The sequence below is a fragment of the Pan paniscus genome, chromosome 9 (assembly GCF_029289425.2).
Source record: "Pan paniscus chromosome 9, NHGRI_mPanPan1-v2.0_pri, whole genome shotgun sequence".
Taxonomy (NCBI): domain Eukaryota; kingdom Metazoa; phylum Chordata; class Mammalia; order Primates; family Hominidae; genus Pan; species Pan paniscus.
In genome coordinates, this window is record NC_073258.2 from 77,620,052 (window position 1) to 77,644,966 (window position 24,915).

Below are 24,915 nucleotides of genomic sequence, written 5' to 3' on the forward strand. Positions count from 1 at the left end.
TACACAAGAATCGTGATGCTCCACAGCCCTTAGGGGGCGCTGTAATTCAAAAAATTTCTCATGCAACATGCAAGTGTGGGCTGTGCCCCACTACCAACGCCCCCACGACCCTGCGATCTCTCCCTCACCCCGATTGTCCTCCACCTCACCACCAAAAAGTGATCTGCCCTAATCACATCACATTCCGCTCTGATATGCACTTCAATTTGCTCCCTATGGCCATGGCTTAAAATTCAGGCCCCCTGGCCTAGCTATCAAGGGCCTCCTTCATCTGCAGGATTTCCTGACGTTTTCTAACAGTTGCTTCTGGTTCCCCATGCTTCAGCCAGACAGAAACCCTTTCTACCATTTCAAGAGACACCTACTGCTTGCTCACGTCTGCCAGGTCCCTCTGCCTGAAAAGCTATCCCCAGTCTCTAACTGCTGAAATCCCACCCCTCCATCGGTCCCGCTCACACGTGATCTAGGGCACAGAATCTTCCCAGTCCCCAGCTGTGAGAAAGATGTTTCCCTCCTCTGGGCTGTGGCCTGCTCTCTCGCCTTGCGGCCTGCCTGCTGCTGTCCACCCAGCATTCATTGGCTGGTGGTAAGAGTGGCGGGGGTGGTGGCAGGGCTGCCCCAAGCTGTGCACCTTTCCACAAAAGAGATTTTCTACTCCACTCCCCAGGAGGGAAAATTTTGAGAGACTCCTGGCTTTCCCTTCTCTCTCTTCTTCCTCACCGCAGGAGGTGGAATGCCTTACTTGATTGGCGAGACTGGAAAAAGGACTCAGTGCCTCTTAAATACTTGTATAGTGCTTACTATGTGCCAGACACAGTTCCAAACCCTTTACAATTATGAACGCATTAGATCATCACAAGAATTCGGGGATGTGGGTACTATTACTAAGGCCATGTTATAGGTGAAAACTGGGTCAGAGGCATTAAGTCACTTGCCATGGTCACTTGTAGCCAGTGCGTGGGTTTGAACTTGGTCAGTCCAGCTCCAGAGTCTGTGCACTATGCTGCCTCTTGATGGACATGGCTTGGGCCCTTTCTCTCTCTCTTTTGAGGAGGTTCTGCTCCCACCCTGCCTGCTGGGTGTGCAGCTGTGATTCAGGGACGGTGCACCAGCTCTGGGGACCCAGCCCTGCCTCAGATGTGTGCCCCCACAGTCCAGACTAGAGGGGAGGAGTAGAAAGCCTCATAGTGGCCACACAACCAGCCCACATTCTCCGATCTGCTAAAGCTGATCTCTAAGCTGCTGACCTGCCTGATGCCTGAGCTGGAAGGGAACATGCAGGGTGATTAACATTCACTCCTTAACCCTAGAGACAGAAAGATGACCAGGCACAGGCATGCTCTCCGGGGACTCGTAAAGGTGATGTACTCAAAGCTGCCTATCATAGTGGGCTCTCAGCTGTAAGTGAGGCAGTGGTTCCCTTCACAGATGGGAGAAACAGCCAGGGGAGAGGTGCAAGCAAAGAGTCCATACTATCAAACACAGATGTGAATTCTAACCCCACCACTGACTTGCTGTGTGACCCTGGGTGAGTCATTTACCCTCCCTGTGCCTGCATCCTCATCTGTACAGTAGAGATAGTAATCCATACCCCTGACAGGCACTGAAAGGGTTAGATGAGATCACTTGTGAAATTTCCCCAGCCAACTTAGCCCTCTGTAGGTGATTAACTAATGCTGCCCTTTCCCTCTGTGCTTTCAGCATCTGGCATGTGGCAGGTGCTCAAGGTTAAGGTGGTGCCTAAATGACCAATGGTGCTTTCTCTCACATTCCTTAATCTGCAGAGCAATCCTAAACCAGAGACACTTTCATCCCTGTTTTATAAGTGGAGTACTGAGGCTCAGAGAGGTGACGTGCCCAGGGTGGCTTGGCAGTAGGGCCAGGGCAAGACTTACGCCTGGCTGAGCCACAGGTGGGGCTGAGGCCTTGCCTCCGTGACAGTCCCCAGCGGCTCCGCTCTGGAGTCATGTCCATGAAAGTGCACACTCAGCGAGCGTGGGAGGGAATTGCAGACCCCTGCAAAACCAGGAAATGATTGTCTGGCTGCCTCCCAACCCAGACCGGATTAAAGAGCAGTAACCAGATCCTGTTGGGGACGAAGGGGAAACCAAGGTGGATGGCGTGAGTGATGAGAGACGCTTGCACACCATGAAGAAGGGGCCTCCTCTTTCCCCACATCTGGAGGGTTGTGTGGGCCTTGTTTGATTTCATTTCATTCTGCCAGAAAGATGCAGACCTCCTGGCCAGAGTTCAGAGCAGATGAGAAGGGATGATTCAGAGCCAGGGGACACATGTGTGAGGAAAGATTAGCAGTGGAGGAAGACATAAGGCCGGGGTGACTCAGGGCAGATCAAAGCTGTGGGGCTCAGCGAGATGAGATGAGGAATGTTTTCCTGGGGCTGTGGGGCCAGGGTGGCTCTGGAGGCAAGAGGGAAACTCAGGAACACCTTGGAACCGCAGGCCAGGGCGGGGATCTAAGGTCCTGAGTGGGGAACAGGAGGGAAGCTGCACCCTTGGGTGTCAGTGGTGCAGGTCCCTGTGGGTGTGTGTCGGTCAGTATGGTGCAGTGGATGGAGCACCATGGTGGATGCCATAGGTTCCTGTCCTGGCTCTGCTGCCGGCCAGCTGTGTGACCTTAGGTGGGTCACTTCCCTCTCTGTGCCTCAATGTCCTCCTCATTCCCTCAACACACATTTCCTGAGGATCTATGATGTGCTGAACACTGCCGGCCACTGGGGAGTAATTCAGTGTGGAAACATAAAGTGCAATGTAGAGGGAGTTATGCGAGCATCAAACAGGTGCCCCTAACTGTATCTAGGAGGGGGAGAAGGCTAACCCGAGACCAGACACACGGCCAGGAGGGAGCTAGGTGAAGAGGAGGGAGAGTGCTGCTCCAGGAGGAGAAACAGAGGTCCCAAGGCCTGGTGGCTAGAGACAGCGAGGCATGTGTGAGGATCCAGAGGCCTGCAGAGGTGGAGCGGCTGGAGACACAACTGGGGAGGTAGGTAGGGCAGCTCCTGGAGGGCTTGTGGGCCATTATGAACCCACAGCTTTATCCTGAGGATGTCTATGTCATGGGGATGGTGAGCCTCCCTGAAGAAGGGCCTTTGGACCAGCATAATCAGGTTCAAATCTTGGCCTCAGATCCCACTAGGATGATGTTAACGAATAAGCCACTTGGCCTCTGCTGCCTCATTTTCCTCATATATAAATTAGCAGTACCACTTCATACCTTGTAAATTGTTTTGCTGAATAAATGGGCTGATACATATAAAGCATTTAATACTAGCATCCAGTATACACTAAACACTCAATAAGTGTTGGTGATTATTGTTGTTGGGGTACTATAAATAATGCTATCAGCAGATTGTCTGGCATCTCAAAGAGTTCATCGTGTCCTCGGAAAATTCCTCCCAAGGCATCCTTTTCAATCTGGCTTCAGCCCTCAGGGCCTGGCCCTCCCCTGCCTCTGCCTTTGTGGAGGGCCGTGGCTGGACAGGGCTGGTGAGTCACAAATTAGGGCTAAGGCCAATAGAGCCTTGGTGTGTTGTTTCCTGGGACCTCCCTCCGTACCTTCCCTACCATGTCTGAAGCTGCCCCCAGACCCCCTGGATCAGAACGAGGAGAAGGGTTGGGGTTGGAAGGTCCCCACAGCATGGGTAGAGTGGAGGAGTGGCAGGCAGGAGGTGACTACCTCTCACACTCCATGCTTGACACCCACTTGCGCATGGGGGACAGGATCCTCCCATCCTCCGTGAACACCCCCAGGACTGTGCTCACCATTCCTGTTCACTGTCAAAGAAACAGAGGCCCAGAGAGGGGAAGCTGTCAGCCCAAAGCCACACAGAAGCTGGTGGCCAGGCTGGGGCTCAAACCCAGGACTGAGAGGTGCACAGGGAGGGGTTTGAAGGCCCTGCTGAGGCCTCTGCTGTTCTCTCCAGTGCCCCCAACTCCCCACTCCTGGCCCATTCCTGTCCAGCCAGCCCAGCTTATTCAGCATTGCCACACTCACCAGGCCCTCTGAAGCCTCAGGCTTTAGCATATTTTTCCCCCATTGCCTGCTTAGGACTGCCACTCCCAGACGGGACAATGCTGGGAAGACAGCACCTCTTCCAGGAAGTCTTCCCTGCTCTTTACACATCTACCCCTAGCTGGGTTGGGGCCCTCTCAGCCTCCTCTGCCTCCCAGGATTATTACTTTCACTGCGGGTCATTATCTTTTACCTACAGGACTGAGAGCTCCTTGAGCATAGGATTGGGAGCTGAGTCATCTGTCTGCTCATGCCCAGCACAGGGTCAGGCACAGAAGAGCCTGCTGATAAGATTGTAAAGGGATGGATAGATGGACAATGGACAAGTAAACACTGTGGTCCATTAAATGCAAAATGGCCCATATCCTCCACCCCCTCTATGTTCACCCCATTGCAATGGGACTCTGAAGCTTCTTCCATCAAGAGGTGGACTTTGTTTCCTCAGCTCTTGAATCTGAGCTAGTCTTTCATTTTGACCAATAGAATACATCAGAAATTGTAATATGCCTGATCCCATATTACAGATTAGATCTCAAGAGCCTTGTGTACTTCTGTCCTCTCTCTCAGAACCCTGCCACATCATGTAAACAATCCCGGACTAGCCTGCTGGAGGAAGATAGACTGTGGAACAGAATTGAGTTCCACAAGGCTCCAGAGACATGAGAGAACCCAACTGAGATCAGCAGAGCTGCTACCTCACCCATAGCTGACCACAGATGTATGAGTGTGTCCAGAAGAACTTTCTGGTGGCCCCATAGGTTTGTGAACAATAATAAATGCTTATCATTTTACCCTATTGAGTTTGGGGGGGTATTTATTATACAGCAATAGCTAGCTGATATAAATACATAAATAAATGAATGGAAGTAATTGTACCATCAAGGCACAGTAGTAAAGGGAGGAATGGAATGCCAGCCTCCTGGTATTCTCACCCTATACAGGTCATGGCTGCCCAGAACAGCATCAAACAGCATGTAGAGATCGTTGAGCAAGCCCACCACCTCAATGGGTTCACTCAGGGCTGAGATGATGGTGAAACCCACAATGTCACTGAAGTATATGGTAACCTGGTCAAAATACCCTGGTTCCACAGTTGCCCCCATTTTCCGAGCTTCAGCCACAGACCTGAAGGGATGGGAGGGGCCAGACACATAAGGTATGAGGGTCTATTTTTGACAGTTTGGAGGCTAGGAAGGGATATTTGAGAGGAAACTGTGTTGAGCATCAGCAGATCTGGTTCAAGTCCGCTGCGGTGCTGACTGCCCTGGAGTGAATACTTGCCCTCTCTGGACATGACTTCCTCTGAAGTGATATTGGGGTGGGGGAAGCATTGTGCCCAGCTCCTTGCTCCCAAGGATGTGAGAGAGCAGAAATTCTACTCACATGCCCAACAGAGTACCTGGCACATGGTGAGGGCTCTATAAAAATATGTGCAGTGGCTCACGCCTATAATCCCAGCACTTTGGGAGGCTGAGGAAGGAGAATCACTTAAGGCCAGGAGTTTGAGGCCAGCCTGGGCAACATAGTGAGACCCTGTATCTAAAATAATAGTAATAAACAAAACTAACTAAACTAACTAACTAAACAAAATAATGTGCTGCATAAGAAAAATGTTAGATAAATAAACATGGATGAGTGAATTGAATAAATTCATGGAATCCAGATCTGCTGAGCACCCACTATATTCCAGGCCCTGTGCTTAGAGCTAAGGCTAGAGGCACACTCAAGTCCAGGGGCCACTCACGGGGGAATCATCTGACAGAGCAGCCTTTCTGTCTTCTCTCTCTTCAGCTCCAGTTCCTCAGTCTGCTCCTGAATCAGGTCCTCCAGGTTCTGGGAATATTTCTCCAGCAACCACAGCATGGAGTCAGCAACACTGGTCCTCTTGCCTTGGTTGATGCTTTTGAACTGAAAATGGAACAAAAATGCCAAGTCATCCATGAAGGTCAGCACACCTGGTCCTCAGCTGGGAGTCTGGGGCCACAGAAATGCACCAAACAGAATCCCCGCTTGAAGGAGCTGCATTGTTGTGGGGAATAGATATGTAAATTACAGGGGGATGGTGGCTCTGACAAGGGAAAAGTGCAGTCAGCTTTGTGCCAGATTAACGGGTTAATTCTGTGTGGGGTGGGCAGGCAGCAAGAGGACTTTGCAAAGGAGCCTGTACCCAGCACAGCATTATGGTTAACAAACACAACCCTATTGCACTGGGTCTCACAACAATGCTGTGAGATTCTTTGTTCTTCTCAAAGATAGACAGACAGACAGATGATAGATAGATAGATAGATAGATAGATAGATAGATAGATAATAGACAAACAGATGGATGGTTGGACAGATGGACAGACAGATGGACGGATGGATGGATGGATGGATGAACAGATGGTTGGATGGATGGATGGATGGACAGATGGAAGGGTAGGTGGATGGATGGATGGATAGATAGAAAGAATATATGTAGATTATTTATACGTATAATCTGTCTCTATTTCTACTTTGTTCCTCCGAAATTTTAATGATGAAGAAGAATAAAAGCAGTACCACACAATAAAATAATAAACGTGTGAGGATATTAGGACCAAAGGAGAGTAAAGGCTTTTTTTAAAAAAAGGTAAATCTAGGAGTGAAATCTGTATGCAAAATCCATGCTAGAATTTGGTCACCATTTTGGATATGAGCTTCCTAGCAACAAAGCAAAGAGGGAAATATAGATTACACAATCCATGGGGTCCATAAGACAATGAAACATTAAACTAATTGCTCAAAAGAAATACAACTACTCCTAGTGCCAAGCAAAGAGAAAAGCCTCTTAGTTCTTTGTATGAGAACCCTTATGTGTGATCATAAACTACATCTTCAACAACAACCTTACAGGACATCTGGCAGCAGTTTTCCTAGGAAGACTTACTAGAACCTTACCCAGTGTGGTTTGCACCTTCCCAGAGTGCAGTCAGTAAGAGAAGCAAATCAATGATGGTCAAAGTGAAGGGGTCCATGCTTGTCAAAATCCAGCATCTTGAACATGTGAGAGTGTGTGCGTGTGTGTGTGTGCACGTGTGTGTGTGTGTGTTGTGTGTGTGTGTAGGTATGCACATCCAACCTCCATTAATGCCACATCTCTCAGCCAAATGTCTGCAAGGTAGGGAGTGGCAGCAGCCCCTGAAATGCACCTATTTTGTATTGTCCAACAAAAGCAGAGACACAAGCTTTACAAGGTGAGCATGACAGCTGCTGACCTTGAGACACCAACAAGGACATGAAGCCAACTCCAAGGTCACCTCTGCATGGAAGGTCACCATTTCAGAAATGAAGAGACAAAGGATCTGAGAGGTGGAATAACTTGCCAAGGAGCACACAGTGGTGGATCTGAGTTTCAAACTAAAGTCTTTTATATTAATTTATCACCAGGCACCCCACTGAATTATTTTATCATTTGGAATTATGTATATTTCTTCTTCCTTTCCAAAATTAATTTTCTCATCTAATTGCATTGAACAATGAAATGAATATAAACCCAGGCCTTTTTTTTTTTTTTTCGAGACAGAGTTTCGCTCTTGTTATCCAGGCTGGAGTGCAATGGCGCAATCTCGGCTCACCACAACTTCTGCCTCCCGAAACCCAGGCCTTTTGACTTTAATGTCAGTGTTCTTTCTCTTGTACCTTACTCACTCTCTCCTTCTCAAAGAGCTACATTTTAAAAAAATTAGTTATCTCACTGGATGGTCACACCTATCTGGAGAGTTAGGCCAGGGTTAGTTATCTTTCCAGGAAACATACAGGGAGGCTGAGGCCCAAGAGGACCATTAACTTGTCCAAGGTCAAACAGTGGGTAAGTGGGATGATATCCACTGGATTCTCACATAGATGTGAATCCAGGCATCTGACCCCTCACCTCCCCACAGTGTGATGCCATTCCCCCCTTCTTCAGGTGGAATTCATGTGTGCCCATCTCAGCCTTCTTTGCCATGGGGCCTTGGCCAGGAATCTTGGGCAAGAATCCCACAGTCACCCCTCACTCAAGGCAAGAGCCCTTCCCCACCTCACTGGCCATGGCAACCTCCGATCCCCTGGAAAGATTCCAAGCTTGTGCTTTAGAAACTGGTTGCTCACCCTAGCTCTGCTACCCACCATTATGGTGACTGTTTAGAGGTCATTTACTCTGAGCTCCAGATTTCTCATCTGTGGAGGGGGGCACCACCCCTGATGCCAGAGCTAAGTGGGGAGGGGTTGTGGGAAGAGAGGGGATGGGCAGGGCTTCTCAAAGGACACCTGTGTGCGTCTCCTTGGACTGCCTTGCTGCCTCTCTCCCTCTCATCACCTGTCCTAACCCCTTTATTGTTCCCTGAACCACTCCTTGGCAACTCTCCACCATGGCTGGGGTGTGGAGGACGGGGAGGGGAGGCACTGTTCCCTTGGGTCTGATGGGTTGGCCCCGTGGAAGCCATCGGCCAGCTTCGTCATGTTCACATACTCCACTGCTGCCCTGCCAGCTTGCACAGACTTGCCTTGCCCCTCCCACTGAAATCCCCAAGGCAGTCCTGGGGGGACCCCAGGGCCCCTCACATTTTCCCCTCACTGACTCAGGAAGTAGTACTGTCTCCACAGCCACAGTGGCCTCTCTCCTCTAGTGCCAGAAGGCCTGGTACAAGGCGGGGTTCCTGGCGCAGCTCTGCAGAAAGACAGACAGACCTGGGTTGGATTCCAGCCCCATCTTTCACTTGCTCAGTTACCTTGGGCAAGTCCCCCCACCTCTCCAGGCCTCATTTCTCTCCCACGAAGCCAAGAAACTAACACTGTTTCTTCAGAGGGCTGTGGCGAGGATGAAAGGAGGGGAGCATGGCCCTCAGCATGGGGCTTGACACTCAGGAAGGCATGGGACAAACGTCCCTGGAACCTGTGGTCCTAAGAAAGTTCTCCTTAAAAGGCGGACCTCAGGGGTGACAGTGCTGGGTGGTTGCCCCTTACTGCATGGCTTTCCAGGTCCCAGGGAACTCACAGGGCTTGCATTGAGCTAAGTGAGCTGAACGAATGGGCCATTTTTTGTGAGCACCCGCTCCTCTGGGGAGCACTCACCTGGCTGTAGATCTGGTCCATGCTAGGTCTGTCCTCTGGAGCCTCGTCCCAGCACTTCTTCATCAGCCAATGCACTCAGGCGGCCCGTGATCAGGGGTCACCAGCGGCCGGCACAGAGGAGGGGGAGATGCCACCCTCCTGATGATTTCGGCAACCAACACCATGGGGCGGGCCTGGGGTCCTGGGAAGGGTCATGAAAGGAGCCTGGCCTCGGATCCTGAGAGCGTGGGCAGAGTAGGCTTATGGCGGTGCCAGGTTCTGGGCCTGAGGATATTCCTCAGCTCCTGTTTCCAGGGTATGTCTGGCCAGTGGATGTGGCATTATTGTTCTCCTGGGTCTACCCTGGGTGTGGCCAAGGAAAGGGTCTCAAACTGGGAGCCAGGAGAGCTGCGAGCTGGTTTTGAATTCTGGATCTGCCACCACAATACTATGGGATGGTGGAGAAGACAATGACCTCTCTGAGCCTCAGTCTCCCGATCTGTGAAATGAGCATATAAACTGCCTTCTTTTTTCTTTTTTTTTTCTGTTCTTTTTTTTTTTTTTTTAATGTCGCGATCCCAGCTCACCACAACCTCTGCCTCCCAGGTTCAAGCGATTCTCCTGCCTCAGCCTCCAGGCATGCACCACCACGCCCAAATAATTTTGTATTTTTAGTAGAGACGGGGTTTCTCCATGTTAGTCAGGCTGGTCTCAAATAAACTGCCTTCTTGAGAGGAGTGCTGAGGTGGAAGACGACGGATGTTAGCACCTGGCAGACTCTCCCCCACCCTCAGGCCCCGCAACAACTGCCGCTGCTCTGTTGCCAACAACGCCCACCAATGATCTTGAAACCTTGACAGCGCAGCTCTTTCCTCCAGCCTTGCCACGCAGACACTGGCGTGCCGGTTCCCCACAGGTGTGAACGACACTGCCTGCTTATCATTATCATCATCATTATGATTCTGTCCTCAAGAAAACCTGGCCACATGTCATCCTGTCTCCACACCAGGCTAAGTCAGTGCTCTAGTTCTGCTATGACTCTGAGCCTCAGTTTCCCCACCTAACAACTGATGGAAATAACCCCTGCCTCGGGGGGGCTGCTGGAGAGCCAGGGGGAGCCGAGCGATTCTAAAGTAGGCTGGGAGGAAGAGGGGCTGACACCGAGCTCAGGCTCTGGAGTCCACAGATCAGAGCGGGACTTTAGATGACTCATTTACAGTCCGCACAAGGCGCATCACCTCTCTGAGCCTCAGCTTCCTCACCTGGAAGACGGGTATAACCATACTACATATTTGGAAGGGTTGTCATGAGGCAGAGTAGGTTAATCTCCTCTGAGGAGGGCCGGGATCCTCCTCTCATGAGTGAGGGAGGTGGGAGCCCTTGGAGCCAGGGAGGAGAAATTTCTTTCTGGGTTTCAGTCCCCTTCCCATCCCTTTTTGGCTTCTTGTTGGGGATAGTGCAGGAGTCACCATTCCATTTTACAGACAGGGAAACTGAGGCTCCTGGGAGTGAAATCAGGTACCCACATAGGGCCAGTCAAAAGCAGACACTAGAACGGGGCCTGGTTTGCACCCAGCCTGCACGATCTCCTCTGCCCAGAGGTTCCCAGCCTACAGGCGTTAGACCCTGTGGGCCCCCGAGCGTGGGATCTGGGAAGTCGTATGTGCTTACAAAAGACTGTGTGCTGATGGAACCAGTCATACACCACATGCACACATGTACTACTGATTTTCAAAGGTATGCAGATGGCACTGTAACGAATACAAACAAATCCATTTCAAAGTGTTGCTGATTTCACAGCCGATTTTATCATTGGGTATGTTCTCAGTTAGTGGATATTAGAAGTCAAATAGTAGCAGGAGAGGCTCTAACCATTTTTGACATTAAAATGGAGTCTTCATATGTGAACATGCTGGGAACTCCTGCCCCAGGCCAGGCTAGGTCTCATGCTCCCCTCACTGCGCCAGGCATGCTGTCCACACCCCAGGCATAGCCATGATTGATGGACAGTGCTGAGGGCTGGGGGAGGAGGCTGAGCATCCAGCTCTGGTGGGATCTGGCTGGGCTCTAAGAGGATGCCCCACGGATGACACCAAGAGATTTTAGAATACTGAGGTTGGACCAGGGATGTCCACCCAATCCCAGGTCCACAGCTTCCCCTCTGAGAAGTCCCTTCCACTCTCTGAGCCTCACTTAACTCTAAAAGGGGGGCGATTAGCCATCTCCCAGGGTTGTCAAATGGAATCATGCACATGAAAGTGCCTTGGGAACTGCAAAGTGCCCCCCCACCCACAGGATCCTAAAGAGATGTTAGAGTCAGGAGAGAGCCTGGGACCCCCCTTAGCACGCTCCTCACATCACCCTGCAGATATTTATTGAGGACCCAGTGCATGCCAGGCACTCTGTCTACAGCATTTCACTGAATCCTCACAGCTGCGCTGGAAGGCAGACATCATGGTTCCCATTTTACAGATGAGAACACTGAGGCTTGGAGCCTAAAAGGGATTTACTCAAAGTCACGAGGCATGTTGGTGTGGAGCTGGGCTTAGGATGGTGTTCCCTGGAGCCTGTGGCCTGAGCCCTGTACTCCCTGAGGCCTAGGAAAGCACACAGCAGGAAGCAGTGGGCCCTAGGCTGACAGCCTCCTCAAGGGTGGCCAGAGCATTCCAGGCCTGGGTCCCTGCACCCAAAGCTGGATGGAGCCAGGCCTGGAGTGCCTTGCACTGGTGGCATGGCTTGCAGATCCCATCTGGCCAGTCCTTCCCTCCTCAGAGGCAGATGACTGGGAGGCAGCCGAGGAGTGTTGAACAAATGGTCTTATAAGGCCCCCCTTCTTCCCACTCCTCCACCTCATAAATTTGGGCCTGGAATGCTCATTATTCACAGGGCTGTGGTGGAGAAAGGCAGTGGGGCTGGGTCTCCTGTGAATTAAAGATTATCCACTGGGATGGGAGCTGATGGTGAGCTCGGCACCGTCACTGCTCTGCACTGTGGGCCGAGGTGCCAGGTGTCTGTGGAGGGCCAGGTCCCTGGGACTGGGAAGAGGCAGCAGGAGGATGACAGAAAGAGAAGTCTGGGGTCCAGGGACCGGACAGAGAGCACAGAGGGGAGGAAACATTTTTGGAGTTGGGCCTTGGCACTGGGGCTGGAAGAGAGAAAGTGTGTACAGGCCAGGTGACGATGGGGAAGCTGCGAGTGATTATCCTGGGGAGCCAGAAGTGTGAGGACAGAGATGCTCTGAAGGAGCCTGCCTGGGCAGGTAACGAAGCCCCCTGGTATTGAGCAGCCTGGCCACGTTGGCCACGGGGCTGGGGATCTAGCACATTTGTTACTGGATTCCCATTTATAGATGACAACACTGAGGCTCAGAGAGGGTAAGCGGTTTGTGTAAGGTCACAGAGTAAGACAGTGACACAGCTGGAGTAGGGCTGAGCTCTGTGTAGCCTGTGCTGGGCATGGAGGGCAGATGCAGGTGGGGCATGAGCACCTACAGGCATGGCAGTGATACTGGGGAGGAAGGCAGGGGCGGGGATTTTCACCCAGAGCACAATGTCCTTAGCCCCTGGAGTGGGTCAGCTGCTATTCTGGCAGAGTTACTGAAGGCTGCAGAGAAAAGAAAGAGAAATCAGACTGTTACTGTGTCTATGTAGAAAGGGAAGACATAAGAGACTCCATTTTGAAAAAGACCTGTACTTTAAATAATTGCTTTGCTGAGATGTTGTTAATTTGTAGCTTTGCCCCAGCCACTTTGACCCAACCACTTTGACCCAAACTGGAGCTCACAAAAACATGTGTTGTATGAAATCAAGGTTTAAGTGATCTAGGGCTGTGCAGGACGTGCCTTGTTAACAAAATGTTTACAAGCAGTATACTTGGTAAAAGTTATCACCATTTTCTAGTCTCAATAAACCAGGGGCACAATGCACTGCAGAAAGCTGCAGGGACCTCTGCCCTTGAGAGCAGGGTATTGCCCAAGGTTTCTCCCCATGTGATAGTCTGAAATATGGCCTCATGGGATGAGAAAGAGCTGACCGTCCCCCAGCCCGACATCCGTAAAGGGTCTGTGCTGAGGTGGATTAGTAAGAGGAAAGCCTCTTGCAGTTGAGATAGAGGAAGGCCACTGTCTCCTGCCTGCCCCTGGGAACTGAATGTCTCGGTATAAAACCCGATTGTACATTTGTTCAATTCTGAGATGAGAGAAAAACCGCCCTATGGTGGGAGGTGAGACATGTTGGCAGTAATGCTGCCTTGTTATTCTTTACTCCACTGAGATGTTTGGGTGGAGAGAAACATAAATCTGGCTTACGTACATGTCCAGTCATAGTACCTTCCCTTGAACTTAATTATGACATAGATTCTATTCCTCACATGTTTGTTGCTGACCTTCTCCTTATTGTCACCCTGCCCTCCTACTACATTCCTTTTTGCTGAAATAATGAACATAATGATCAATAAAAACTGAGGGAACTCAGAGACCGGTGCCGGTGCAGGTCCTTGGTATGCTGAGCGCCAGTCCCCTGGGCCCACTGTTGTTTCTCTATACTTTGTCTCTGTGTTTTATCTCTTTCTCAGTCTCTCGTCCCACCCGACTATAAATGCCCACAGGTGTGGAGGGGCAGGCCACCCCTTCAAAGGCTGCCCAGTTTAAGTCAAGTTCTCATGGTCAGACTTTAGTGTGTGTGTCTATGTGGTCTTCAGGCCCAGATTTCCTGATTGCCATAGAGCTTCCCACTAGGCAGAAACTCTAGCCAGGGACAGCCAAGCAAGGGGAGGAGGATACCTACCTTCCACTGGGAGTCCCGAGGAGCAGTAGAGTGGGCCCCAAGTCAGCACCTCCTGCAGGATGATGCCAGTGCTGAAGATGTCCCCTGTGAGGGTGTGCCACCCAGGGCGCCCAGGCCCCGGCAGCAGCTCAGGAGCTGTCCATAGCAGCTCTGCAATCACAGGGCAGGGCCACGCCACCATCACCTACTGACCACCCAAGCCAGGCCGGGTGCATCTATTCTCCCCAATTCACAGGTAAAGAGCCTACAGCTTGTTCAGAGAGGAGGAGCGATCAACTCAAGGTCACCAATACCAGAGGACTGGAGATCTCCCTCTCCCTGCACCTTACAAGCACCTGGTTAAACAGAGGCCCCCAAACCTACTGGCAGCCCCCTGCCTATCCCTGAGCTGACCTTCCGGGGCTGGCCAGGGTTGGGGATCCTGCTAAGTGTCCAGGGGCTCTGCATAACCATGGTCAGTGACCTTGAGCACAAAGCATCTGTCCACCACACAGTTTTGGAACTTGAGGCAGCCAGGAGGGAAATGGTGGTGGTGCAGATACCTCACGCCCTGAGATGGACATAATGGGGGTCCATTGGATCTGTAACGAATGAGAGGAAACCTGGTTCTCTCAGAATTCCCACAAGCCCCAGAAAGCCTTCCTGCCTCCCTGTACCCGTGGCCATGCAGTTTGGATATCCCTGGATTAGACAAAGCTGAAAAAGCCCAGCTGTGGGAAATCTGAGCATCTCCTGTCTCCCTGCCATCCCCACTTCCCTGCAGTGCCAGGCCCAGGGAGGGATCTCATGCAGATCAAATCCAGCAGCAGAGAGGCCTTGAAGGTCCAGTCTAGGTGCAGGACCTCTTTCCGCAGCAGGTTCCCCAGAGATCACGAAAATGCCCAGGCAGGTGGCGACGTTCTCACACTGCAGCTCCCACATCTGTCAGGGAAATTGGTACCTTAGCAGCCCTCAGGGGCCGTTCGAGGGCTGGACCAGGTGCAATCCACATCTAGGCCACCTGCTCTTAGCACCAAGCACAAGGCTAAGCATGGAGAGGCATCAGAAATGTTGAATGAATGTATGGATGGACAGACAGATGGATGAATGGGTGGGTGGTGAGGAATGGATGGAGGATGGATGGATGAATGTATGCATGGATAGATGGTGGTGGGTGGTAGATGGATAAATAGATGGATGGGTGGGTGGGGAGCTGTGGGTAGGCAGGTAGATGGGTGGGTGAGTGGTTGATGGGTGGGAGGGTGGATGAATGATGGGTGAATGGGTGGGTGAGTGGGTACTTGGTGGGCTGGTGGGTAGACGGGTGGGTGGATGGATGGATGAGTGAATGGGTGGGTGGCTGGGTGGATGGATGGGTTGGTGGGCGATTGGTCAGTGGGTGGATGGGTGGTTGGTGGGTGGGTGAGTTGTTGGGTAGGTGGATGGGTGGTTGGTGGATGGGTGTTTGCATGGTTGGTGAGTGGGTGGGCAGATGGATGGGTGGATGGGTGGGTGGATGAACGGGTGGATGGGTGGGTGGATGAATGGGTGGATGGATGGATGGGTGAGTAGATGGGTGGTTGGTGGGTGGGTGGTGAATGGGTGAATGAGTCAATAGGTGGATAAATGGCAGATCACTTGAAGCCAGGAGTTCTAGATCAGCCTGGCCAACATGGTGAAACCCTGTCTCTACTAAAAATACAAAAATTAGCTGGGTGTGGTGGTGCACACCCGTAATCCCAGCTACTTGGGAGGCTGAGGTGGGAGGATCGCTTGAGCCCGGGAGCCGGAGGTTGTAGTGAGCTGAGATTCAGCCACTGCACTCCAGCCTGGGTGAAAGAGCGAGACCCTGTCTCAAAAAAAAAAAAAATCTACTCACATAGTTGCAAGATGCCCACTGGGAAATGCCTAACTTAACTTCCAGTCACTTAATTCTTCTGAACTTTATTTCAGACTGTGGTGATATTGGAGATATCAATAAAATTCACCATGTATCAAAAGCACACCATTTGCCAGGAAGAGTTCTAAGTTATTTCATGCATTCTCTGCAATCATAATCCCCCAGAAGGTGGCTATCACTAGCTCCATTTTACAGGAAAGCTAAGAGTTCCATGGGGCAAGATTTCACCCAGATCTTCCTGACTCAAGTCTCATGCTCTGTCTCCATCCCTCAGTGCCTCTCAGGATGGTAATGATCTTGGGGGTGAAAATGCTTATGTGGTTAGTGATAACAGGTGCTTAGGATCTCCCTGAGGGAGGGGACTTTTTCTCTCTTCTCCATTCTGTATCCCCAAAGCCCAGAACACTGCACATAAGTGCCTGGCACATAAGTGATGCTCAGTAAACAGCGAATAAAAGAAAGGATGGGTAGAGGGAGGGGGCTGCAGGATGAGGTCCCTTCATGATGAGTTGCCATGCGAGGGCATTGATGGAGGACACTGCGCCCTGGTGGTTATGGGGATTATGGGTTATGGGGTGGTGACGTGGCTTTAAGGATACTGGCATGGGACAGTGACGGCAATAGTGAACCACTGTGATTGAGGCATTGGCAGTGGGCAGGATCACGATGGCAAGAATAATTTCCTCTTTGAGACCAATCTGGATCAGTAAGGGTGTCCTGAGCAGCCTCACTCCCCACCCACCTTCTGCGCCCTCTACAGCCCTGCCTTCCTCGGGAGGCTGAGGCAGCTTGGGCGCAGCTCAGGGTCTGAGCCCACTTCACACTTCTTCAGCCACACCCAGTCTCCCTGTTCAAGGAAGAGCAAGAGTTTAGCTGCTGCTGCTCCTCAGCTGTGGGACCTCAGGAAAACCCCTCTACCTCTCTCAGCTCAGTTTCTTCCCCATCAACGCATTCCTTCTGTGTGTTCTGAGCCAGGCACAGCCTGGTGAGCGGAAACATTTGCTATAAGCCGGGCAGAGCCAAGGGCCGGGCTTTGGCTGATGGACTCCAGTTCCAGTCCTGACACCACCACTTTCCAACTCTGTGACCTGGGGTGGGTGACTTCAGTTCTCTGAGCTGCAGGTTCCACATCTGTAAAGTGAGGATGATAGCACCCACCCACATCTCAGGGGCTTAATGAGATGGTGGGTATCAAGTATGCTCGCCCCTGGTCTACAGCTTTGCCCTGCAGGCCTCAGGCCCTCATGACACCCCTAACTCTGTGAACTGCTTGGGTGGGGAGCTCTGTGACCTGGGGATTCATGGTGAGGAGAGAGGGGCGGGTGGGAGAGGAGGGGTCTCAGGTGGGGGCTCTGCCCTTGCCTTGGCCTGGTCCAGAGCTAGCTGTAACCTTGGCCTTCTCTCTTCCATCGCTGATGGGTTTTGCCTCTCAGCCTCACCTACAGCCCGTCAGCCAACTCGGAGAAGCAGACAAAACACTCTTTGAACACCATTAAAGCCTCCTTGCAGCAGAAAAGAAAAAAAGATGGAATTCCCTCAGGGGACAGGTAGAAAAGAAGGAGCAAGCAGCTCATGTTGCCTCTGTAGAAACAACTAGCCCGGCTCATCTACCGTGAGAGTCTTGGTGCAGGTGAATCATAGCATCCATGAATTTTTGAACTTGAGAATGACAGCACCTGAGAAATGGCGGCGTCCTCAGCGTCCTGAGATCTTGCTGAGCTCACCTCTGACCGCCCAGCCTCCCTGCCAGCTGGTGGCCCCGGCTCTGCCCGAGGCTATCCTGGGCTGGGTGCTGCCCCCACATGTCAGGGCCTGGGAGACCCAGGATCTCACCTTACCTAAGCAGGCAGGAGGGTGACCTAGGCTGGCCTTGGTCCCTAAGAAAGGCCCTGGGGTGAGCCGCACCGGCAGCACTGAGGGCCAAGGGCCTGGGAACTGGCTGTTCCTTCAGGTCAGATGATGAACCATGCTGGGCCAGGAGCTGGGGTTCTACTTCCCACTCCTAGCCCTGCTGCCAACTTGCCAAGGGACCCAGGAAAGGCACTGCTCCTATCTGGGCCTCAGTTTCTCAGTCTGTAACAGGAGTAGGCCATACAGAGGCCCAAGAGGTTATGGGCTCCCTCGGCTTCTCCCAAACGGACTGCAGCTGCCTAGGCCTGGGCATGGGGGTGGCAGAGGCCCTCGCTTGGTACAGGGCCACATTGGTGGGTTCCTGGGGGGCTGGCAGACTCTTTGCTGACCCCTGGGCCACTGACCTCAGGCTCCCACCATCCGCCACACTTCTCCATTCACCATCCACATGCAGCCTCTGGAGGGGGCAGCCGTGGTCAGGAGCGTAGACTGGGCCTCTGTCTGCTGTCCGCCCACTCAGCTCAGCCCCTGCCCTACCCACCTGTCTGTTCAGGGGTGGATGGATGAAGGTGAGCTCCTGGGCTGTCAGCAGGATCCGGTGGGGGCCCCACACCAGCTGCAGCTGCTGGATGCCCAAACTGGAGGCAAGAGAAGGGGCAGGGCAGTGGGAGTGATGCCAACGCCCCCTCCCAGCCTCAGTCTGGCCTCTGACTCAGAGCCGTCACCTTTCCTCTCCCCGTTTCCATTTCTGTCTCACTGTCAGTCCCAGCTGGGCCAGGAGGGCACTGAACACTGTCTCCACACAGGCCCTCTGCCTCGGGCTCGGGTCTGGAACCCCTGGGCCTGATGCATCTGCTGGTCCCCAGTCGCAACGTTCCCAAGTTGCCAAGAGTCCTCGTGGGGCAGCCCAGAGAGGGCTGGGATTGGAAGGCTGCCCGCTTCCAGATGCGCCTGAGACTCAGGGATGGTTTGGATTCAGGAACACACAGGAATTTAGACCCCAGGGAGAATTGTTTTCAAAGCTGGAGGGCCCCTGGGAGTCATTCTGGCCAACCCCATCACTATACAGATGGGGAGCCTGAAGCTCAGGGTGTGGAGCACGTCCAGGGTCATGGGCTTCTTCCTCAAGTCTCAAACGGACCTTCTCAGGAGGCACCCAGGGCCTTGACAAGTCCTGGCTGGGGCTCTGGGACGGACAGGAGCACCGGGGGCCCTAGGGTCCTGGGAGACGGAGGCTGGGAAAGCCCCCTGTAGACTGCCAGGGCTGAGCACGCAGAAGGGAGGCCCCGTGGGATAGGAGCCCTCTGCAGGCCTCTCCCCATAAGGCCACCAAAGTGATTTTTAAAGGCTTAAATCAAATCATTTCTTACTCAAACCCCACTGATGGTTTCCCATTTTACTTACAATAAGTTCAGACTCCTCGTGGCCCACAAAGCCTCACATGCTCAGGCCCCAAGCTCATCTCAAATTCCTGTCTCATCACCCATGACAGCTCAGCCACTCCACACTCCCTCCTTCGTTTTCCTCCATCAATTGGAGCTCGTTCTGCCTCAGGCCCTTTGCACTTGCTGCTTCCCCTGACTGGTCGCTCTTCATCCAGATGCTCATCTAGCTGCTTCCTTACTATTTGGAGCTCAGCTCAAGTGCCACCCCCCAAGTGGGCTTCCCTGCCCATCTAGCTCTTGTTGGCCACTACTCCATCCTGCTCCTCTATCATTGTATCCTGTTCTGTTTTCTCCGTGGCATTATCACTATGGGAATTTAGTTATCTGGTTATTTGGTTATCACCTGTCTCGCCCTAACAGAATAGAAACTCCTTAAAGGCCAGGTCTGTCTTGTTCACCACTGTCTTCCTGACACTAGACGTAGTGGCGCATGAGAGGGACTCAGTCCACATCTGTCAGATAAATGACTGCCTGAATGGCCCACCATCAGCATCCACATCCGTCACCACCTCCAGGCACTGCTGTCTTCTTAACACCAAGAAGCGGGCATCCCCAGGAGACCCAAGTTCACTGAGTCCTGTAAGCCAAGCCAGGCCAGCAGCTGCGTCCCCCACCACTAACTCTCTTCAGAATCACAGCAATGACTACAGAAAATCTTCCCCTCTCTCCCACTCTCCCACGCTCCCAACACTTTCCCCTTCTGATCTTTGTCATTTGCTAGAGAGATGCAGAGCCAGGAGAGGAGAAATGTGTATAAGAGAAAGAGCAGCTGGGCCAGAAATGAGAATTTCAGGGACTGAGAGAGCTGGAGATAGATAAATAGAAGCAGAAGAGACACAGAGGAGCACTGACAAGGCAGGCCAAAAAGGTGAGTGATATGGGGAAGAACAGAGACATGTGGGAGTCCTCCCTTATCTGCAATTTCTCTTTCCGTGGTTTCAGCTACCCACAGTCAATCAGGGTCTCAAAATACTAAGATATTTTGAAAGAGGCAGAAAGACCACATCCACTAATTCATATTACAATATATTGTTATAATTGTTCTATTTTATTATTTAGTTATTGTTGTTAATCTCTTACCGTGCCTAATTTATAAATTAGACTTTATTATAGGTATGTAGGTATAGGAAACGCAGCATATATAGAGTTTAGTACCATCCACAGCATCAGGCATCCGCTGGGGGTCTGGGAACATGTCCCCAGTGGATAAGGGGGACTACTGCAGACATACACATATACATACACATATACACATACATACACATATACATATACACATACATATACATACACATACACATATACATATACATACACATATACATATACATACACATACACATATACATATACGTACACGTACACGTACACATACACATATACATATACATATACATATACATATACATATACATACACACATACACATACAAGAAGGAGAAAGCGATTGACCACACCCAGGGACTAGGCAGAGAGATACTTTGTCAAAAAGAGGCCACGTGCCCATGGTGGAGATGGGCCTGAGTGCGTGCACCCCTGCCCCGGACCCCCACTCAAGGCATTCGGGGTCTGCACGAGGAGCATACCTACCTGAGCGCGTGCACCCCTGCCCCGGACCCCCACTCAAGGCATTCGGGGTCTGCACGAGGAGCACACCTACCTGAGCGTGTGCACCCCTGCCCCGGACCCCCACTCAAGGCATTCGGGGTCTGCACGAGGAGCATACCTACCTGAGCGCGTGCACCCCTGCCCCGGACCCCCACTCAAGGCATTTGGGGTCTGCACGAGGAGCACACCTACCTGCTCTGGCTCCAGGTGGGCAGCCACCTCTCCATCGGGCCGGGCAGCAGCAAAGGCCTTGTCTATGGGGCCAGACTCCTGGCTGATGGTGAGCACTGCATCATAGGCCTCCTGCAGGGGTCCACCAGTGCCGAGAGACAGGTAGGAGCGGTTGCAGTAGGACAGGGAGAAGAGCAGCATGTCATAGGGCAGGAAGACTAATCTCCCATCCACCAGGCCCTCGGCCCAGGCACACGGCTCAGCAGGGTGGTCATCTCCAAGCCCCCCAGCACCGCCGAGTGCATCCACAGCACCACAACTGGGGCCAGAGATGGCAGGGTCACCTTTGCAGGCCCAGTTCCACTGTGGCCTGCCCTGAAGCCCACAGTTCTCTAGACCTGGAGAGCTGCTCGGAACTCCCGGGCACCCGCTCTGCTGCCACCCCACCCCCATCCCCACTGGCCTAGCAAAGGTAGAATTTCCCTTTAATCTGCCCCTCATAACAATAACAGCCAAGGCCACCAAATCTGAGTTTGATCTGATGAAAAACATCCCTTTAATGGAGGATAGATTTGTATTAATATGGCCCTCCCGGCCTGTCTGCCCAATCATTTTGACCAACGTCCTGCCCTACCCAACTCCACTGGCCCTGACAATTGTGAATATGTATTGATAGTTTTCTTCTTTCTTTCTTTTTCCGATACAGGGTCTTGCTCTGTTGCCCAGGCTGGAGTGCAGTGGTGCAATCATGGCTCACTGCAGACTCACATTCCTTGGTTCAAGCAATCCTCCCACTTCGGCCTCTGAGAGAGCTGGGATTACAGGTGTGAGCCACACACTTGGCTGTCGACAGCTTTCTCTGTGTTGTCCTAAAGAACTTTCTCAAACATTTTGTCATTCAATGTTGCAACAGCACTAAGAAGCATGTTGACCATTATCTCTATTTTTTTAGAGGAGCAGTTGGGGAGTTGCTCAGGACTCATAACCACCACAGTGGTACAGCTAGAATTTGAACCTAGGCAGGTTGGCTCCCAGCTTATAATCCTTTTTTTTTCTTTTTTAAAGAATTTTTTTTTAATTGAGGTACATATAAAATTCATTCTTTCAAAAAATGTACAATAAAGTGGTTTTAGTATATTCACCAAGTTATGTAACCATCACCACCATTGAATTATAGAACGCTTTTATCACCCCAGAAATAAACCCATTAGCAGTTGCTCCCCATTCCTCCCTCCCTCAACCCCAGTCAACCATGAATCTGCTTTCTGTCTCTATGGATTTGCCTATTCTGGACATGTCATACAAATGCACATAATGCATGGTACTTTGTGTGTGGCTTCTTTTTTTTTTCTTCTTCTTTTTTTTTGACAGGATCTCACTCTGTCACCCAGGCTGGAGTGCTGTGACATGAACTCAGCTCACTGCAAACTCCACCCTCTGGGTTCAAGAGATTCTCCTGCCTCAGCCTCCTGAGTAGCTGGGATTACAGGCACCCGCCAGCACACCTGGCTAATTTTTGTATTCTGGTTAATTTTTGTATTTTTAGTAGAGATAGGGTTTTACCATGTTGGTCAGTTTAGTCTCGAACTCCTGACCACCCACCCACCCCGCCCCCACTCCGGGCCTCTCAAAATGCTGGGATTACAGGGGTGAGCCACCGTGCCTGGCCTGTGTCTGGCTTCTTTGACTTAGAGTAATGCTTTCCAGGTTCGTCCTTATTGCAGCATACGTCAGTACTTCATTCCTTTTCGTGGCTGCATAATACTCACTGTATGATAGACCGCATTTTGCTTATCATCATTGGCTTGTAATCTTAACCTTGGCCCTGGGTGGCATCCTTAAGGTCTAAGTAGACACAGATACATGCATCTCTACCTTAGTAAGAGAAGTAGCCCTGAATAATAAAGCTGCCAATTTCACCCCCAGGCCCCAGGACAGAAGGGAGCCCTTGCCAAGGTCGGGGTCCACACTTGATTTCCTTTGCATCTTTTCCGTCTTCCCCACTTGGGTCCTGACCAGCACGGCAATCGCAGCCACAAAAGGGCCACCACTTGTTTGGGATGTGGCCTGGGTTCTCACTGCACTCCCTTTTTGCAGAAAACCCAGGAAGGCTGAGGGTCTCCTTGCTGGAGCCTGAAGACCCCTCATCACATGGACTTCAGGGCCTGCAGCCCTGGCTTCCGCTGAGCCTCTGGGGATCCGTACTGTGGGGGCCACAAGCCCACCCCCTCCATGTCTTAGATAGTGCGGGAGGTCCTCAAAGAGAGGCCCACCAGGACTGAGTGGAAACAGAAGCTGGGCCTGTGTCCCATCTGCTCTGCTGGACCGACTTCCCAAACGCCCTTTCTCTTGAGGGTTGGAAGCGCTGTTCTGTATTTGGCCACGCGGGGGAGCTGCTCCGCACAGCTCGGGACTAAGCCACCTCACGGGAAACGCCAGCGCGGGCTGCAAGCTGTGCCGCTGTGTGAAGGCACGGTCCTGAGCCTGCTATCTGCAGTGGATCAGCTTCATGGCATTAGTGAAGAAACCGTAGCACAGAGAGGATTAGTGACTTGCCTGAGGTCACATGGGTGCGGGATGGGGTGGAAGGGGCGGCAGTGGGACTCCCTGCAGTCTGACTCCAGAGAGTGTGCCCCTCACCCCTCTGCCTCCTGGCTCCTGAGAGCCAGCACTGTGGCTGGAGCTCAGTCCCCCGCAGCACGGGTGGAGAAGGAGTCTGAGGGTCTCCCCACCCACTGCTGCCAGGCTCTGGCCATGCAGAGCCAAACTGTTGACGTTCTCCCGGTCCTGCTGGCATGCTACCTCCACGCCTTTGCACAAGCTGGAGTGCCCTCTGCCTGGAATGCCTTTCCCCGTCAGCTCCACTCCAAAATCAATTTCTCATCATCAGGCCCTGTCCAATGTCACCTCTTCTGTGAAGCCCTCCACATCTCCAAGCAGATCAGCAGCTCCAGCCTCTGGGCTCCCCTGTGCCCTGCATACACACCTGTCTCCCACCAGACTCAGGCTGCTCACGGCTGGGGCCCAGCCAGATCCTGCCTGTGTCCCCAGAGTACAGCCAAGGTCAGGCAGACTGTGCCCTGCAGTAAGAAATACATTTTACCTTGGTAGACTCACGAGACTGACTGTATAGAACTTGAGTACCCTGAAAGGACGTCTCTCAGAACCACTTACCCTTGCTACCTGCAATGCGTTCTCATAGTTACTACTGTCATTCCTATCTATTTTAGTTTATTCTGCTCAATTCTGTTCTTCTCTTTTTCTATTCCACTCTCTTTTTTTCTTTTTTTCCTTGAGACGGAGTTTCGCTCTTGTTGCCCAGGCTGGAGTGCAATGGCGCGATCTCAGCTTACCACAATCTCCACCTCCCGGGTAAGCAATTCTCTTGCCTCAGCCTCCTGAGTAGCTGGGACTAGAGGCACACACAGCCACGCCCAGAGGCCCTGACAAGGACTTTTTACCCCCTTTTACAGAGGAGGGAACTGTGGCTCTGGGTGGGACAGTGACTTGTCCAAAGTCTCACCAAATGTTAGGACTGAACTTGGACCAGAGCTTGGCTTCCTGCCTCCTAGCCAAAGACAAAAATCACCTCTTTTTACTGACACCTGGAACATCAGAGCTGAAGGATCCTTGGAGATATGAACATCTAAATCAATTCCTCTGTGTACAGATAAGGAGACAGGCACAGAAAGGAGCATGGGTAGCCCTCAGTCCCACAAAGCTGCAGCAGGCTCCCCTGGCCTGAGGTCTTGCTGGCCATGCTCAGTATCCCGAGAACTCTGCAGTGGATGGCCAGCAGGGGCTCACAGAGGGCTGAAGATCTTAGCAGGCCAGCACTGGGCCAAGGCAGGAGCTGCTTTTAATCCCAGTTCTGCCACTGATTTATGGGACAGAGTCTACAACCCGTTCTGTGCCTCAGTTTTCCCAGCTGTACAGGGAGAGCTTGGCTTAGACATTTAGGTTTCCAAAGATCATTCAGCTCTGATGTTCTACATGTTTACAAAAATCCAGAGACAGGTGGTTTTTGTCCCTTAGGCTGGCCACATCTCCTCTCCCAACCCTTCTCCCAAGAGTGTATGAGCCTCTAGTGCCTCC

At 51.9% G+C, this 24,915-nt stretch overlaps 1 pseudogene; it reads right to left on the reverse strand.

Annotated features, from left to right (window-relative positions):
• LOC100982348 (guanylate cyclase D-like) overlaps window positions 1-24,580 on the reverse strand; it is a 38,017-nt pseudogene extending 13,437 nt beyond the window's left edge.
• Between the last annotated feature and the right edge of the window lie 335 nt (window positions 24,581-24,915).